This window comes from Grammomys surdaster, unplaced genomic scaffold, assembly GCF_004785775.1.
Source record: "Grammomys surdaster isolate TR1022 unplaced genomic scaffold, NIH_TR_1.0 125780, whole genome shotgun sequence".
Classification (NCBI taxonomy): Eukaryota; Metazoa; Chordata; class Mammalia; order Rodentia; family Muridae; genus Grammomys; species Grammomys surdaster.
Genome location: NW_021620611.1, coordinates 2,597,289 through 2,617,429, shown reverse-complemented (window position 1 = coordinate 2,617,429; position 20,141 = coordinate 2,597,289). Strand labels below are relative to the sequence as shown.

The window sequence follows — 20,141 nt, the reverse complement described above, 5'->3', positions numbered from 1 at the left end:
GGTCAACAGCATTGTAAATTTGACTTGCTAATCTCTGCGTGAGCCCAGTAAGAGACCTAAGCAAAATTGTACTGCTCCTATGCAAAACTCAGTCCTGGTGGCTGCTTGTCCCTGTCAGGCTCTGGTTGTCGGCTTACTCTGCCTCAGTGCTGCAACTCACCTAGGGCTTAGGTTTCCATGAGCTGAGCTGATACATCTGCGTTGACAGAAGAGAGTTAGAGTTATGTGGACAGTTACACTGTTTTTGGTGGCAGTATTTTGTGCCCCAATCCATTACTAGAAAGCACGTTAGCAAGTACTGGAGATCACTGTTACTGTGCTAATGTCATATTTTAGCCCTCTTAGTTGATCCGTTTGTGAGTGTGATTATCATGCACTTTGTAGATTGTAGGTAAGGTAGCTACATGGAGCTACTATGTTTCACAAGCATGTATGATCTTTTCTTAGGCTGTGTAATGAATTTTTAAAATTCCATTTTAAAGTAAAAAAAAAAAAAAAAGAATGAATCCATAGTGGTGCATGCTTTTAATTCTAGCATTCAGGAAATGGAGGCAGGTAGATCTCTATGAGTTTGAGGCCAGTTTGTTCTAGGTAGTTGTTCTGCCTCAAAACAAACAGACAAACAAACAGTGAGACTGCCTCAAAATAAATAAATAAATAAATGGAAAAATAATTTATACATTTTCCTGTTTACAAAAATTTTAATTTTTGCAATTTAATAATTTTAAATAACTCAACATATCCAGATATATCTACAGAAGGAGAAAAAAGGTGAGTTGCAATTTCTGGAGTTAAAACTGCTAAGATTTTTGAGGCATTTCCGTTTTTGTATTATTCTCAGTATATCTATTCATACATCATCCATAATTTTACTGTGCGTAGCATTATATTATGAACATTTGCCCGTGTCGTTAAGACTATTATTTGCACATGTATTTAAATGAATAGTACTTCATCTTAAGGCTCTTCCATAATTTATTTAGTAAATTCACTATTGCTGGATGTTTAGGATATTTCTGGTGTTTCACTTTTAGGTAAATCATGGTGTGTGATGACTACTGGGCATTAGTATCTATATGAACTTTCCCTTGCACCTCTGATTATCGCCCTAGTGTATTTTCCTAAAGTGGAGTGGGAATCAAAGGTATGCCTGTGAGCACTCAGTCCACACTCCCTTTTGTGAAGATGGTATTCGCTTACATTCCCACATAATACAGAATCAGAGGGAAAGAAGCTTTCCTAGGTTTATCATTTTGTTTTGCTGTTTATTTGGAGACAGATCCTTACTATGTCAGCCAGGCTGGGCTTGGCCTTACCTCTGAGTGCTTCTGTGACCACACCTGGCTTCACTTTGAAGTTTTAAAATGATGTTTGCAAGGCCTGGGCTTTGATATGGCCACTAAAAGTATAGATCTTTTTAGGGAGGTTGTGGGCGCATAGGTGTGATAGGTTTTTGGGAATTTTGTAATCCTCCTTTATGTTCTCCAAATGAGAAAACAGAGCTGTAAAAGTTAATTGCCTTACTCAGATAGTAATTAGGTGAATCAGGATTGGACACTTGACTACTTGTCCTATGTGTTCTGCATTCTGATCCTTACTTACAGACACAGTGATTTGCCAGCTCTGAATCAAAAGGGACAAAGCCCCTGGCCTAACACCTCCCCCATCACCCCCCTCCCCCATCCCATCATTTGCCAAAGTGTGTCCACTGTGTAACAGTGCCATACTGGTCATCTGGCCTGTCAGCACCCCTGTTCCAGGGTGTCTGGGTCAGTCCAGATGAATTCTGATTGAGACTGGTTTGAGTTATATATTGGAGAATTGTGGATAGAGTAGCTTGGTTGGGTCTGTTCTCACGTTGATGGCCCTGGACTGAGATGCTCAGAAATTGGTAGTTTAAGTCAATCCACATAGAGTGAGAATGAGGGAGAGATGATTTCAACAAGAGGCCAGAGGAAAGATGCTTGGCAGGCAGAAACAACAGATGTCTGTGGCAGATGAGATGGGGCTGGCCCAAAGAAGCATATGCTGTAGGGACAAAAGGCACGTGGAGGGAAGGCTTCAGCATATGAGCAGCTGAAAGAAGTCTTGGCCTGAGCAGGTAACAGGGGCTGTAAAAACGGAGAATTTCCTTGGAAAGTAAGTGAGCTTAGATCATGCACTTAGGTATTTAGATTTGTATCCACTGGAAATAGGTAGTTATGAGGGCGGGGGAAGAGGGATTTACGCAGTTTAGCTTTCTAGCAGTGTGGAGAATGGATTAGAGGAGGCAGGGAAGGAAGCAGGGAGATCTGTTAGGGGTGTGTATGTGAGAGATGGTTTGAACTTTCAGGGTCGTAGTAGTTGATACAGCCAAGTAGAAAGACAAACAAAACACTGATGAACTTGATGGTCTGATCTTGATGGCCTGATGGTCTGAACTTGATGGCCGTTAGGAACAAAATGACAGATGCTTGCCTTGATTCACAGACCTCACGGAGGAGCTGCCGTTTATTAAGACTTAGCCATTTGATTAGTTGCTTTTCGGTTGCTATAACCCAAATACTTGGTAGAAACAACTTAAGGGAGTAAATGGTTCATTGTGGTTCACAGTGTTAGAGGGTCATAACCCATCATGGCAGGGAAGAGAAAGGAGCACAGCTGTGAGCGTAGCACCTGGACTGTGCAGTGGAGTCTGCTTCTCGTGGGGGTAAACAGGAGGCAGAGAGAACACTGGAGATGGGAGATGAGTTGACCCATCAGAGGCCTGCCCCTGATCATTTATCTACTTTGACCAAGTGGGTCTTGCCTCCTGAAGGCTCCACAATGTGAATAAACATAACCACTTGCTTTCTTGTGGGATATGGTTTTGTGGTACTGAGTTCCTTATACCTACATTATAAGATTAGAATAAACATTAGCCACGTTAGTATCCCTCACTGATTCTAATAGAGCTCTCATTAGTATACACCGTGGCCTTATGATTTGGTCAGTCATAAGTTAGGTGGGGAGTTGATCCTAGGGCTTACAGCCTTGAGAAGACGCATGAAGGATCAAAAGACCTCTTTGTTAAGATGTTTAGTAGGATGATTTTTTTTTAACATGATGGATTTGCCAGAGGTAAAACTAAAAAGATTGCTTCAAAGAAGCCATACCATAGTTATCTGGAGTTCTCCTGTGTAGACCTCTGTTTCTGTGATACTCTTGTGGTGTGCTTGGTCCTGGTTTGTTCTCAGGTTGAAAGCCCCACCCCTGTGAAAACAGCAAGCACCTTTCTAACAAGCCTTCACTTTCTGGGTACGCAAGCATACTTTTGGGTATCTTTTTTTCTATAGTTAATGATTAATAGTTAATAATGAGAATTAAGACAAGTTAGAAATAAATGTTTTTACCTATGTCTCTGAAGGAATATTAGAACACTTATTTCTATTTCTTATATGTCTGCAGAAAGTGTCCCAAAACATTGTCATCTTTTCAACCCTTTCCCCCCATAAATCAATACTTGTTTTGACATGTATTTTTTTTTCTGGGAAACTGGCTTAAATCGCATGTTTGGAAGTAGATCTTTGAAGGGACTTGGCATGGGGGAAGGGTAAACAGTTTTGAGTTGGGTAATTAGCCACAACCATGTGGAACGGAAACTATGATTAGTCTAATTAGGTAAGCCACTTTATAAGTGTTATGGTGGACCCCTGGGTAATGGCCTAGAAATACATCCTTTTCTAGTTTATTTGATTGATGGAAAGTAGTTTTCATATGCAGGGATTTATTTTTCGAAATAAAGATTTTATTTGCAAATGGTATAATGGTATACTTTGCAATGGATAGATCTGGATAGTACAAATTAGACTCCAGCTTTAAAAACAAAAGGAGGACACAAAGTTGAGTGGGTATATATATTTGTTGCAAGAATGAGTCAGTATTTAGACCCTTGTTTTATATTTTACACGTACACTTATATTTAACTCATACAATCACTCTTTATTTTATAAGGCATTTTTTTTTAAAGAACAAATTTCTTTTTTTTTTCTTCTTTAAGGGCTATACATACTCAAGAGCTGTATACAGCCTTTTCTATTGTAATAGAGTAAATCATGTCCGATAAGGATCTTTGCGATTTATGGAGGTCTCTTCAGAAAGTGAAACGAGGGATTTCTTCAGATTAGTGATATCAATCTCTTGTTGTTTGATGATCTTGTCAGTGGCCCTTCAAAGGTCTGAGTAGTATAAGTTCGGAGGCCAGCATCTGGATTCACGGGTGATTCATTTTTACGTGGAAAGGAAAAAGAAGGGAATTCTCAGGGAGATTTCTCTTCCCTGGATGTAAATTGTTATTCATCTTATTTATGGTTGGGCCTGGCTTTGTGTGGGTATCTATTTATTTCATTAATCTTTTTGGTAGCCGGTTAGCTGTGCCTTCTGTGGTATGAAACAGGCATATCAATCCTTGGCCCCATAAGGGAACTAGGTCTGGGCCATTCCCATTAAGGGTAAGAGGGTCCTTCCCCATATCTGTGGCATAGTTTTTGTTGATCTCAGTGGTGCCAGAGGCAGTCAGCAGCAGATTTGCCATGAGCTTTCAGTTTTAGAGAGTTAAAAGTGAACAAGGCATGATGGAGAGTATTTCAGGGGGACTCCTTCTGAGGGGGGGGTACCATTCCCCCTCTTTTGTTTTTAAAGCCAATTTTTCAGAGAAAGAACAAATTTCTATAAGCTTAATTAATCTCATTTATTTCCTGTTTTTTAAAACTTTTAAATAATATTTTTATGAATTCTTTGAGAATTTCATACAATGTATTTGATCTTTTTCACTCCCCATTCCCAGATTCATGCCTACCCCTCTACCCACTCAACTTTGTGTCTTTTTTTTTTTTTAAAACCTAGAGGGTCCAAGTTGGGCTGTTCAGATCTATCCATTGCAAAGTAAGTATCAAAACAAACAAACAAACAAACAAACAAAAACAGTACAAACAAAAGCCAAACAAAATCCAAAACCCAAACCCAAACCCAAAACAAACAAACAAAACACCTGCAAAAAGTAACCTTTAGAGAAAGCCCAAATGAGGGTAGGATGAACAAAGGCGTGGCGAGGAAGGAGATGAGGAAGGAAAGGAGCTCATTCTGACCCCTACACTATGGTGGCTGTCATACTGTGCAGCCACAAATATGCCATCGTAAGAGTCCTATGCTGGAGGATGGTTGACTTACCAAGGATCACACAAACCTGTGTTTTCCAAACAGAATAGGGCAGTTACACATATGAACTCCTAGTGGCATACAATAACTGCACATAACACCTGCACAGACTGAAGCCAGAGAAGAATCCCATCGTGGTGGGGGAAGGTGACATAAAGTTCCATCCCTAACTGGGAATCTATTGGCAAACGAAAGTGGCTGGGAGACAGAGAGCCCGTTTTCTTTAAGGGTAGTTTTAAGTTTTAAGCTAAGCCTTTTGGAGGAGTTGCTTCTAAAGTATGGTAAATAAGACCAGAAGTGCTATAGATTTTTAAAAATAGAATGTTTTGCTAAATTGTACTCTGGTGCTGAGTGTAATTTATGGAGTATTTTTGTGCACATTTGGTACACACCTAAGTCACCATAAGCTCTACTAGAGATAGCACAAACTTTACAGCATACTTGTGGTGACGTTATTATGGTAGACACAATAGCGTGGGGTTGGGAGATGAGCTGATGTCCTTCCTCCTTTCCTTCCTCACTCGATGTTCTTGTTCACCCTACCACATTTGAATATCCTCTAAAAGTTACTTCTTTTCTTTCTTTTGCTACTTACTTTGAAAGTGGGTAGATTAGGTTGACTGGCCCTTGTTCTTTATGACATTCAGCAATATGTGAGATATCCACCTCATCAAAGACAGTGTCAGTCAACACAGCTGCTAATTAAACTTAGGCAAATGACATGTAGCAAAAAATGACATGTAAAAAAAATGCTTGAGACTCATTTGGCAGACGTTGAACATCTTGTGCCAGCATGATCATGCTTACCTTGGGCTAGATGAGAATGTATAGTGAGGCAGAGACTCAGGTAGACCTTTTTGGAGTTTCTGATTGCTGTATTAATAGTTTCTACTAGAAAAGCAAAGATAACAGTATTAGCCTTGTAAGACTATGAACTAGTTATTGTAAATATAGTGTTATCCAAATGAAGTACTCAGTATTTCACAGTAGAAATGAAATAAAATAGATAGAAACAAACTACCAAGCAACCAACTATGGAGTTCCTTCAGGGTACCTTTGGAAACTTTATAATTTATAATTGATCTCTAATTGCAGTAATTTTTACCTAACCATTACCACAGTTTTTCCAAGCTCTCTCATGTTAACCTAATTTCAGTTACTCTCAGTGTGAAGGTATCATATCTGTTTCTTTTCAAAACAAACCTCTTGGATTCAATGTCAGCCCACCACAGTTAACCCAGATAAATGAATTTATTTTATCATTATGCAGCCAGTGTTTTTGGTCCATTGCTATACTACCATGTAGTTTATTGTTTAGAGGTGTTAAAAAGTGTCAGCTCGGGCTGGTGAGATGACTCAGTGGTTAAGAGCACTGACTGTACTTCCAGAGGTCACGAGTTCAAATCCCAGCAACCACATGGTGGCTAACAACCATCTGCAATGATATCTGATGCCCTCTTGTGGGGTGTCTGAAGACAGCTACAGTGTACTTACATATAATAAATAAATAAAAATTAAAAAAAAAGTGTCAGCTCTTAATTTGCATGCATGTATTTTGAGATGGGGGTCATGTTTTCTTGTTTAGTTAGCCGTGAATTCCTAGGTTGAAGCCATCTTTCTACCCTAGGCTACTAAGAAACTGGGAATACAGGAATGAGCCAAAGTACTGGGCTGAATCTATTTTTAAATAGAACATTTGGTGGTAAAATGAGGTAGGCTATTGATAGAAAAACTTAATAATATACTCTTTAACAGCTATACTAATTTATAACTGTGAAGTATTTATTCAAATCATACTATTTAATAGTTGATTGACTCAAGTACATTGTTATGATACTTTAATATTTGGGGAGAAAAAAAAACTCCAAAACTTATTTTTGACTGTTTTATGGAATAATAATAAAATTTATTGGGTAGTTTTTTCATATACCATGAAAATGTTACTTCATTTAAAAAAACTGAAAATTGCTTCATCATATGATGAAATGCTTCTCTTAGGTATTTTTTTCTTATTTTCTTTGTTGATACAGTGGATTAAACATTACTACTGTAGAGGGTTTTTTTTTTTCGTTTTCTTTCTTTGTTGCTTTTTTTTTTTTTTTGGCAGCTTGACACTTAACCTTGGCATATTTTGGAAGAGGGAATTTTGATTGCAAAATCTCCAAAGATTAACCTGTAGGCAAGTCTGTGACGGTATCATCTTGATTAATGACTGATATGTGAAAGCATGATTTATTTAATTCCAGAATGAATGTTTCATTTGTATGAAGCTGTAATAAAAAGTTAACAGCAAAACACTAAAACTATTTTTTCATGAAATTAAGTAAGAGACTAACTAACTATATCAAAGCTGCAACACATATTTTGTGTATATGTGTGTGTGTGTGTGAGTGTGTAAAAAACTATTGATGTTATTGATCCAAATAGCAAACATTCTCTTGTTAAGTAGGAATTTGCTTGCCTAAGCTAAAACTCACCTCCTTTTATGTAAGAGCTACTCATTATGAGTAAAGAGTGCTGTAGAATTCAAAGTTATAGACAAGACACTATGTTTTCAATTATACTATATGAAGGTTAAAAATATGAGCATAGGTTCTGGTTGGATTTATTTCTTGGCAATAGGTAAGAATTAAAGGAGAAATTACAGATGGCTCTATGGTTCCTTCCTACAATCTCCTAGTGGCTCTTATGTTTAGTAATTTCATTTGGACTTCGTAGAAGTACACGGTTTTGAGGCAGGGAAAGATCTAAGAATCTTCTTTTTACCCACTTGCCTTGCAGATGAGAAAGGACCTGAGGTTAGGTGAAAACTGGGCAGAGTGGCAGCCTCAGTCCAGTCAGAAGGCTTGCCTTTTTAGAGAAAGAGTTGCTTGTTGCTGCCTAGTCCTCCTGTGGCAACAAGGTCTCTTGTTCCTTTCCATAGGGATAATAGTGGGAAGAGGAAAATGAGGGAGGGGAAGGGAAAGGAAAGAGACAGACAGTAAGAGAAGAAGGAGGCTGATAAAGTCAAAAGTTACCTCTAGAACGTGGTCACAATAAAGTAGTGATCTGAGCAGTTTCTGGTGCAGCAGTGAGGCCAGGCCATGCTGGAGACAAGGGGCGTCCTTTCCTTTTGCTTCCTGCTCCGTTCTTTAGAATCAAGCCATCTTGAGGTTGCGACGTCTGTGGCTGGGTTTGTTGGTTCTCTTGTATTCTCATCACTTTGTGTAGCTGCCTCATGTCATGCCAGGCAAGCAAAAACAATATGTGCGTTTGACTGTCAAGTTTCATAGTTTTCAAATCTTAGCTATTGCTAACCTCCCCGTTTCCTTCCTACTTCTGTATCCACCTCAAATCCCAGATCCCTCTTTGTTTTCAGCACTGGGCATTTTAAGAGAGGTTACACTAGAAATTCACTGTCACAGAGTAGATGCCATGTGTTAGTTATTCCTTCCCAGTTCACTCAGTCTCTTATCGATTTGTTGCTGTGAAACTTGTTGAAACCCAGTAGCATGTGCCCGTGGTTGCTGCAGGAACTTGCTCTCGGTGCCCTCTGGACTTGTAGCAAGCATCAGGCACAGACGTATTCTCAGTCTTCACTCCTAGAATGTTTACCAGGTCTACATTCTGACTTTAAATCCTAGCACACGTTTCCTGGATCAGGTAGGAGCTGACTCAAAGGGAATGGCAGGCTTAGCTACTGATTAGCTTTTGCTATTGTACTTGGTAGTGTCAAAGGCTCTAACATACTTCTCTTAGCAAGGTTTACCTATTCTTACTCTGAAGCCCATCTCTGGGGTTTCCATTGGAAGCCTCTTCCTTCATGGTTTCTCTGGTTGGAAGTAAACTCACAGCTAAAGTTTTATTAGATAAGCAATACATATTCTAGAAAAATCAGAAAATAAGGATAAGGGAAAGAAAACAATATAAATTATCTATAATCTATCTGCCAGAGAAACCACTGATAACATTTTGTGCATATTTGAACTTTTTACATGTCTATTTACATAGTGTTAAATAACTTTAATAAAAATGTGAGTCCATACTGTTTGAAATCCTAACACTTTGTATTGGTGTTTCTCACTTGATGTATTATATACATCTGTCATATGAAATAGAATTTTGTATTTTGAAAATATAAATCTCTGTGTTTTAGTCTTTTCAAATAAAGCTAAGTATAAATTTCGAAAAGGCCTATTTTCTTTCTACTCAGGTTGACACAATGAAATGATTAGCAATAAAGCACGCAATTAGCTGACTGCATAGTATGTGTTAAAGGCTCTTTAATGTATCAGCTTTTTCCCAGAGAAACCCTACAAGTAGGCATTAATCCTGCTTTATTGAGGCTAAGTGTTTAAATATATCCCAAAACACAGCTAGTAATACCTGAACCAAGACTAGGATTCAGATGGCTTATCTCATAAGACCATTTTTTCTTAAGATATATATCATAATCTTCAGGTTTTAAAACACACACACACACACAACTACCAGTCAAACTCAATGAATGGAAGTTTTAGAATATATTTTCTAGTAATCTACTCATCTCTGATAAAACAAAAGGGATCATATACAGTCTTCTCTGTCTTTAAAAAATAAATTTAGCTAAATACCCAGCACTTCCAGCACACATAACATAAACGTAAGAGATCTTTATCAATCTGCATAGAGCTACCACACAATAATAACCATATAGATATTCATTATATGCTTTGTTTTAATTTTCTAGTTCACTGTTGATGGACAGACTCATTGTGTACAGACATTTTCAGTGATAAACACAAATATTCTTGTACTACTAGTTTGTATTGAATGATAAATTTAAGTACTGCATAATGAAATGAGTTATTTCTTCTACTGCTGGTGATGTGGACCTCACATTGTACTAGAAATGTATTTAGTCCTTAAAGGATCCTTATGAATCATACACATACTGTTATTGTCTCTATTTCACCTGAAGAAAATAAGGCCTGGAGAGATTTATAGATTCTCCTTCTATAATATTGTAAGTATATGATGTCTATGATTTGATGACAGTCATCAGATATATCCTATATCCTGGAGATATAGCCTTGACTTCTCATACTTCTGTGTCAGATGTCAAGAGATCAGGTAGCTATCATCTTAGTACTGAGGACTGAGACAGTGGTGATATTTGTAAACATTTCTCATGGCTACATACACTTGTACTTCGAGACCATGAAGTTCCCCTTTCAAGCTAAACCTCAGTTGTGACAACCCTTAAGACGTTAAGAAAATGGTATGCCCAGCATACCGTCAGCATTGACTGGTAAGTATGGTTGAACAGTGTATGCTTACTGGTCATTTGTGTTACGTTCCCTTTAAATCCCTTTAGCTCATTTTCTGTGCTATAACATAGACTGGGTAATCTGTGAACAGTAGAAGCTTATTTGGCACCTGGCTCTGGAAGCTGGCGAGCCTGTCCATGATATATAAGGCCTTTGTGCTGAGGTATGACATGGAAATAGACAAACAGAAGACATGGAGCATGCAAAAGACAGTATATCTTACTGAGCTCTCCCTTTTACTTAGTGACCCTTGTAATAACTGCACTAATCCGCACATGGGGCATAGCTCTTATGACCTAGCCACCAATTAAAGGCCTGTTATAAAAGTTCTGGGCTTTTCTATGTCTACCTTACCTCTGAAAGAATGACATGTGGACCTGGTATAGTTATTAAGAAGCTTCTTGCACGATAGCTGGGCAGGGCTCTCATTTAGTTTAGCCCTACCATGCTGGCCTGGCCTACTTCCCGTCAGCTTCCCAGCCACGTGGCCTTACCTGCCATCTTAGTCTCTCTCTGGTTGTTCCAGCTCCATCTGTGTCCTCCACAACTCTCTCATGACGATCTCTCAAATAAAATTGCTTCTCTCTTCCTTCCACCCAGGATCCCCTCACCGGGATTAGAGGGCCAGCCTTTTTCTCTCTGCTGAGCTAGTGGCTGATAAGCTCTTTACTAAGCAATCAGAAGTGACAGAAAACGATCTTTGTACAACATTGAAATAGGAGATGCTTAGCGATGCCTGTGTCCACCAGGCTGCAACCAGATCTCTGGGCACAGTACTCAGCATATGCATACACAGTGCATGAAACCACCCCCCCAACAGTCCTCCTCCTCCTCCTCCTCCTCCTCCTCCTCCTCCTCCTCCTCCTCCAACTCCTCTTCCTCCTCCTTCTCCTCCTCTTCCTCCTCCAACTCCTCTAACTCCTCCTCCTCCTCCTCCAATTCTTCCTCCTCCTCCTCCTTTTCCTCCTTCTTCTTCTTCTTTTTCTTCTTCTTTTTGTTTTTTGTTTTTTTTTTGTTGTTTTTTGTTTTTGTTTTTTGTTTTGAGACAGGGATTCTCATTTCTCTGTATAGCCCTAGCTGTCCTGGAACTGTAGACCAGCTTGGCCTTGAACTAGGAAATCCACCTGCCTCTGCCTCCCAAGTGCTGGGATTAAAGACGTGTGCCACCACTGCCTGGCCAAACTTTCTTCTTAATAATGTCACACAGCAAATGAATTTCAGCATGAGTTTTGGAGGAGAAAAATTCCAACCATGGCTATACGTTTATTCATTTTTTTCTATTGGAGAGTTTGTTTTAAAAATGGTTTTAAAATAGATTTATTTATTTTTGTGTGTATGGGTAAGGCCCTGCATGTATGTATGTGTATAATATGTGTGAGAAGGTGTGTGGTTCTTTGGAGCTATAGTGACGTGTCATTGTGAACTATCTGGTGTGAGTGCAGGGACCTGAACCTGGGCACATCGTGAGAGCAGCAAGTGCTCTTAACCACTGAACATTTCTCCAGCCTTTTAAATGATTCTCATAGACAGTTAAAAGTAAAGAAAAAATTTCATGTGCCTTGCAAATACTTTCTAGTATAAGCTTTTTAATGATTATAGATTTTCCACTACATAATAGTGAAACTTTTACTTTCAGCTTTTCATTATGATAATAATTCAATAATACTACTTATTGTTTTCTTAGGAAACTTCTTAGACATATAAATGGTAGATGGAAGTAAATAATTCCTGTAATTAGTGGATTATAAGAAACTTGATCTACAGGGTATGATTGAATACCCATTTCCCAATAATCCATCCATGATATTATTCATTATTTAGAAAATCTTGATCTATCTATATTTCTTTGAGTATGTGTTAAGATTTAAATATTTTTGTATGCTTATTTGTAGTTAATATTTCTTCTGTTTTGAATTTGCTATTTATGCTTTAAGGAGGATTTTGATCTTATGTACAATTTATAAAATTCTTTATACATTGATCAAATAGCAGAATGAACACATCTAGCTTCCCCTCAGTAATAATATCAGATTAAAAGATGTTGGAAGTGTTTATGGAAAGGAAGGAATGTTTATTACTTAGTTGGTGAGTCAGTGTTAATGCTTCTTATCGGGTTCAGTCTTAGAGATAATATGCAAAGGCTGCAGTAGACCATTCCACCTGCTAGTAGTTGTACATATCAGTCATAGCCTATAATCTTTCTGACTGACCTTGTACCATACCTTTTTTCCCTTCTACACCATAGTCTTCTACTCCTCAGTAATCCCTTGTTTAAGAAAATTTATTCACATTTGCTGCTAAACTAGGTTGAAATGGAAGCTGTATTTTGGAAAAAAGAATGAAAATTTCAGAAAATTGCTACCTAGAAGTAGTATAATGTGATGTGTGGAATGCTCGAGACATTTGCTGCTCTTATATTTTGATTTTTTACTTACTTCAGTAGGTATCTTGATAGGTCACTGTACTGGCTGGTTTTGTGTCAACTTGACACAAGCTAGAGTCATCAGAGAGGAAGGAGCCTCAGTTGTGGAACCTAGATGAAGTCCAGCTGTACGGCACTTCCTCAGTTGGTGATCCGTGGGGGAAGACCCTTCTCATGGTGGCTGGTTCCTTTCCTAGGCTGGTGGCCCTCAGTTCTATAAGAAAGCGGGCTGAATAAGCCATGGGAAATAAGAGAGCAAGCAATACACTCAGTGGCTTCTGCATCAGCTCCTGCCTCCAGGATCCTGCCCTGTTTGGGTTCCTGTCCTGACTTTCTTTAATAATGAACAATGATATGCAAGTGTAAGCCAAATAAACCCTTTTCTCCTGAACTTGCTTTTTGGTCTTGGTGTTTTGTCACAGCAATACAAACTGTAACCATGACAGCCAGGGACAGAGGAAATGGGTAGGGTATAGGCAAAGACCCTTTTCAGAACAGCAGTGACCTCCTCCTCTTCCTCAGGCTTCCACCACGTGTTTCTTTGGAAAGCTTTGCTTGTTGCCTGTCACACACCCCAGGGAGAGACAATACTGCTGGACTTTTGTCTTCTCCTCACTGGTATTTTCTCTTCATACCCTGGTGCTTGGGATGCCTCTCTCTTCAGTTGCCCTACACCATGGCAACAGGCTATGGTAACTGCTTCCTTGCAGTCAAGGGAGAAAAGCCTTCTAACTTTCCTTTTTCTGCAGCCTGTTGTTTTCAGTTAGCACTGTGATCCACCCTTTCTTTCCTCCCAGTTAAAAACAAGGAAGTTCTGATCTATACTAAAACTCCAGAACCCACTGGGTGTCTAAACTCTCAGGCCTTCAGAGCTTTTGTTCCAGTTTAAACCAAGCTGTCCCTTGACCACTGTTTCTCCAGTAGTACCCATTACATCCTCTGTCCCCCTATTCTGTTCTTTCTTTACTTGGTATGTTATATGTCTGACTGTATGTGGAGTTTGTTTTTCTCTCTCTAGAATGTAGCATCCACATGAGTGACATTCCCTTTCTGCTCACTCCTGTTCGTGCTCCCTTGGCCATAGTATTTGTCAGATGGCCACAGGACTTGGTGTTGGAAACCCTGATCTTATTTCTTAGAACTTCCTCTCCTTGGGCCGTTCCCCTCTTGAAAGAAAGACATAGATTACATTTGGCCTTCTCTAGGAAGTTAACTCACTTCCAGGACATTCTGAAGCCCATCAGGGCCCAGGCCCTGGGCCAAGCAAGAGCTCAGTATGAGTAGGTTATAGGTCACACAATAGAACCCAGGATTTCACATTTGAAATCACTTGACTGTGGTTTGAATCCTGGTACCTTTGTGTTTCTAGTCACCATCACTTCAAAGAAGTCTTTCTTTAGGAGTCATTTCTTCATTCACACCGCCTACTTCCTTGGCTTGTCATGCAGATGACTCTGACAGCATAGGGAAAGACCAGGTGGATATGATAAGTACACAGTGGTGTTATGTGACTGTCAGTGTTTTACTTTTCTGAATTTTCCGTGTGTAAGTGAACGTATTTTCTCAATTACGTTGCAGGCTGTTAAATATAGTAGGAGCTGTGTTGGGTAGCTGTGGAGTTTGACGCCTTAGGACCCTGTCCCATTGCTGAATATCAGTGTGATCCTGAGGAAGAGACAGCACCTGTAAGAGGACAGGAGTAAATGCTCAGACTACTCATTTCTACCCTAAAGTAAAGCTTTGGTGCAGTAATGTTTTGACACACTTTTTTTTTTAAATAACCTATAGTTGCTGAAAATTTGATAGTTGCTGTCTTCTTTAGCTCTACTGTGCTGCAGTGTCCACCCCGCCTTATAGAACAATAGAGAACTATCAGCTGCATTTTTAGATGCAGCTTTTTGCATCCTCAAGATTAGGTCCATGATGAACTGAATTACTTCTCCCTAAACTTTGTAACATTGAAATCATAACTCACTATATCAGCAGTTTCCAACTCATGGGTCGTGACCCCTTTGAGAGTCAGATGACAGGGGTCACCTAAGACCACTGGAAAACATAAATATTTACATTATGATTCATAAAAGTGGCAAAATTATAGTTATAAAGTAGCAATGTAAATAATTTTATGCTGAGGGGGTTGCCTTAACGTGAGGATCAGTATTAAAAAATCACAGTGTGAGTGCCACTGCATTATATAATTAGTGTACTTGAAGATAATTACAGTTAAATGAAACTTAAGAACAGGGCAGTGAAGTAAAAACTTAAAGGTTCTTTTTTTTTTTTTTGGTTTTTCAAGACAGGGTTTGTCTGTGTAGCCCTGGCTGTCCTGGAACTCACTCTAGACCAGATGGCCTCGAACTCAGAAATCCGCCTGCCTCTGCCTCCTGAGTATTGGGATTAAAGGTGTAAAGGCGTACGCCACCACCACCTGGCCTTTTTTTTTTTTTTTTTTTTTTTAACTTAAAGGTTCTTTAGGGAGTCAGATTTGTCAGATAGTGTTTTGCTGGGGCAAACACAAAAGGAACATTTCGCTAAAATAGACATAGGTGAAAGGTCCCTAAGACAGACTCATAAAGGAACATTTTGCTGAAGCAGACACACATAAAAAGGTGTTCTGCTAAACCAAGCACGTAAAAGATTACATGATGAAAGATTCTTAGCTAACGACACGCATATATTGGTCTGCCTTGAGCTTGATTTGTTGTGACTCCATAGAGAAAAATGCACCAAAAAACTTCTGGTGCTATGCTACAGTTTCTTGATGCTTCCATGGACTCAAGCCGATTGACAGGGTGATGTTGGCTGGTACAGACTCACGTGAAGTTTTCCTAAGACAGAATCACATGCTGAGACAAGACACATGGTGAAGCAAGACCCATAGAGGACACATTATGCTTGGAGGGAGCATACATAGGACTCAGCGTACTGTGAGAGGGTCTTGCTGGTGGAGCTAGCTCTACAATGCTTCATGGTCTCACATCTTTGTTGAGAGAGGCACTGTGTCTTAGTTAGGGTTTTACTGCTGTGAAGAGACACCATGACTAAGGCAACTCTTATAAAGAACAACATTTAATTGGGGCTGGCTTACAGGTTCAGAGGTTGAGTCCATTATCATCAAGATGGGATCATGGCTGTATCCAGGCAGGCATGGTACAGAAGGAACTAAGAGTTCTCCATCTCCATCTGAAGGTTGCTAATGGAAGACTGGACTCCAGGCACCTAAGATGAGCGTCTTAAGTCCATGCTCACAGTAACACACCTACTCCAACAGGGCCACACCTCCTAGTAGTGCCATTCCCTGGGCCAAGTATATACAAACCATCAAAACATGGCAAAGAATTCCTGACTTCATTACTGATTCCTTCTACTGACTTGTGCCTATTCAGCTGAGGCCTGGCAATTCCTGTTAGGTCGTGCCACCTCTGCTGCTCTCCTGATACTACCTACTGAACAGGACTGCTAATGTAGCTGTAAAATGTTTACAAATGGATTAAACTGCCACCAATGACCTGTAAGTTAACTGCTAATTTCCTGACAACACAGATGAGATTTACTCCAAAAAACTATTTCTAAACAAGTCCACTTCCCCAATACCCTAATCACCTCTCTTTTCCACTGCCTCTGGGAGGTGGCCTAGAAGGGAGGATAAAGCATTTAAAAAACATTAAAAGTGGGGTAAACAAAATTTAAAGACTACAGGACAGTAATCCACCAGTGTGTTCTTTAAGAAGGAGAGATCCTGGGAGTGTGAATCGTAGAGGAAATGTCGAGTGAGAACACAGGTTGTGAGAGAACCAATGGAGGGCTGCTGACAGGAGCCGAGACAAGTGCCCTTGATCTGTGTTCCTAGCCAGGCCTTCCCCATACTTCAATAGTAGGAATCCTGGTATTTTATTTTGTATCTTGTTGCATTATTGGATTCCCTCAACTTTTCAGAGGAATTATGTATATTGATTAAAATCTGTTTAATTTCTACGCATTGATTAATCTATGTTCTTTTGAGCAACAAAATGTGTATTCTTACTGACTATGACAGTTTCTCATATCCTCTCCTTTGTTCTGTTTTCTATATTAAAATACCATTTTATTTAGAGAAAAATCAATCCCACTTGATTTTTAAGAGCCCAAACTGGAAAGAAAAATCAATCTGTAAGAACAGAAGTAAAGTAGGAGCCTGATTGATAGAGAGACACTATCACTTTTTGCTTGTTTTAATGAACAGCTATCATTTTAAAAATTGAAATAAGTTGAAGAAATAAATATCATTTTTTTATATTTATGTCAGTCAGATCTATATCTCTTTTTCTGTTTAGTATGACACAACCTTTCATATACGTACTATCTTATTACATATTTTTCTTAACTCTTGATATTAGAAGAGATCTTACAAACAAAACCCATCTTCCAAATTCTGAAAGTTTCTCTCTCTCTCTCTCTCTCTCTCTCTCTCTCTGTCTCTCTCTCTCTCTCTGTCTCTCTCTCTGTCTCTCTCTCTCTGTCTCTCTCTCTGTCTCTCTCTGTCTCTCTCTCTGTCTCTCTCTCTGTCTCTCTCTCTCTCTCTCTCTCTCTCTCTCTCTCTCTCTCTCTCTCTCTCTCTCTCTAACAAAGGATGGGAGGTAGGCTTAGCTTTCCTTTACTGAAGTCAGTGGTTGGTCTCCCTTGTCACCTCTGGCCATCAGATTGAGCATATCAGCTGAGCACAGCTAATCTGTCCAGGTCTTATCTTTTCTCAGGTGATTGGTTTTAAGGATCTATCTGTGATGTGCCAATATCTAGATGACAGTGTCAGAGCCCAGAGCCAGGTGCATGTAGGTGACTATTCACTGTAGTGAAGTATGGGGGCACCAGTTATAGGAGGCTACTCTCTGGTAGCACCTGTGCTGTATGTACTGTGCTGATATGTACTGTGCTGATTAATCCCAGCCTGAGTCTGGGATTCTAGCTCTGCAGACAGAGAATTACCTCAAACGTTACCAGCAGAAAACTGCCCATTAAACTGGGCCAGTTTCTTGGTTTTGACAAGGAACCTTAAAAGGTACAACCTTATTTGACTATTTTCAAAGTCATCCAGTAGGATACTGGTGTTTATTCATTCCTGCCTAAACACATGTCGGGTTTGCATGTTCTCATTAAGGAGTGTACTCCCTTGGGCACATAATTGCTACTTATGTGGCAGTTAGAAGTGATCTCTTCTCATCCTTAACTGTTTAACTTTCAAAGTACTATCCTAGGGTAGGATTTTTTACCCTTTCAAAGTAGGTACTGATTGTTGAGTGAAGGTAGGCAGGCAGGGGGCATGCTAGGATGCTTGTCAGTAGGACACAGGACATGTTTTAAAGGTCTAGTTAGGAATCGTGAAGCTTGTATGGAATCCAATAGTAAGTGTCACAAGAAAGGTCAGTTTGCCAGTGGTTAGGCAGTAATTTTGGGGTAATGAGGTTGTTTTTGTTTAGCTCCCTTTGGTACCTACCATACATTTCTCACTCCCAAAGCCCATATAGTTAATAAATAATCACTTGTAGGTTATTTTAAAATAGGGATTCTAGATGACTAGCCTAGGGTAGTGATTGTTTGAGAGCACTGCACTTAGATATGTCTAGTCTGTTTTACAAACAATGTTTACAGTTTTCATATAACATTGTCTAGTAAAAGTTTTCTCAGCATCAGACTATTTTGATTAGTCATAATTAACTTGGAAGCAGTATTCTGAGCTAGGACTCTTACTTATTGGATGAACTAGGAGGCAACTGTCACTGAGATCAATGGCTTCCAGAACCCAGAAGCAGGGTGCAGTACCTCTCAAAGGGAACAGTGAATTAATTACTTCTTTCCAAGGATATACTCCCCAGCCTGTTGAAAACAGGAAGGTCCTTGTCCTCTGTCAGTGTCAGGAGCAGGAGGGATATGGATATAGATTCCTTATTTGCTCCTAAGTCTGGATGTGCTGTAAAGAGTGGGGATTGTGTCTAGAATGCTCACAGTCCTTTGTTGAGTTCCTTAAAGGTGTACAGCTAAGTTTGGTGGTTGTTTTAATTTCTCTTCCTCCTCTTCTTCCTCCTCCTCTTCCTCCCCCTCCTCCTCCTCTCCCTCCTCCTCTTCCCCCTCTTCCTTCTCTTCCTCCTCCTCCTCTTCTTCATCCTCCTCTTCCTCCTCTTCCTCTTCTTCTTCCTCTTCCTCCTCCTCTTCTTCCTCCTCCTCTTCTTCCTCCTCTTCTTCCCCCCCTCCTCTTCCTCTTCCTCCTCTTCCTCCCCTCCTCCTCCTCTTCTATATCTTCCTCTTCTTCTTCCTCCTCTTCCTCTTCTTCTACCTTCTTCTCCTCTTGCTCCTGTTCCACTTTCTTCTCCTTCACCTCCTTTTCTTTCACCTTCTCCTTTTCCTCCATCTCCTTCATTTCCTTCTTCTCCACCACCTCCTCTACCCTTCTTCTCCTGTACCTCTTCCTTTTCCTCTACCTCCTCCTTCTCCTCCTTCTTTTCTACCTCCTCCTCCATTTTCTTTTCCTTCTCCTCCTCCTTCTCTCTCCTCTTCCTGTTCCTTCTCCTGCTTCTCCTCCTCCTTCACTGTCTCCTTTTCCTTCTCCTCTCATTCCTTTCTTCGTCATCTTCTCTTTTTTTGTTTATCTTATTGTTTTATTGGGACAGAGTTTCACTCTGTAGCGCTGGCTTCTTTGAACTTGTGTAGACTAAACTGAACTCAAACTTACTATCCTTCTCCCTCTGCCTTCTGGTGTTTTAGAGGTAGATTTTTCTCTAGCCTCTTGTCAAATATCTTTGTTGTTGGAAGTAATTATCCTTATATCTTGGAGGACTTATTTGTATGTGCCTTTCCACACTTCATTTTAATTTTGAGGTTGTACAAATGATTTCCTCCATAGTCTACATACTACCTTTATGCACTCTGTACTGGCTGGTTTTGTGTGTCAACTTGGTGATATCACGGAGAAAGGAGCCTCCCTTGAGGAAATGCCTCAATTAGTGATCAAGGGCGGGAGAGCCCATTGTGTGTGGTGCCCTCCCTGGGCTGGAAGTCTTGGGTTCTATAAGAAAGCAAGCTGAGAAAGCCTACGGAAGCAAGCCAGTAACATCCCTCCATAGCCTCTGCATCAGCTCCTGCTTTCTGATCTGCTTGAGTTCCTATCCTAACTTCCTTTGGTGATGAACAGCAATGTGGAAGTGTAAGCTGAATAAACCCTTTCCTCTCCAACTTGTTTCTTGGTCATAATGTTTGTGTAGAAATAGAAACCCTGACTAAGACAA

At 39.8% G+C, this 20,141-nt stretch overlaps 1 protein-coding gene across 3 annotated transcripts in view; it reads left to right on the top strand.

The window, feature by feature from the left end:
• The window catches only part of Psd3 (pleckstrin and Sec7 domain containing 3), a 435,293-nt gene that overhangs the window by 77,517 nt on the left and 337,635 nt on the right, over positions 1-20,141 (top strand). The window lies entirely within an intron of this gene.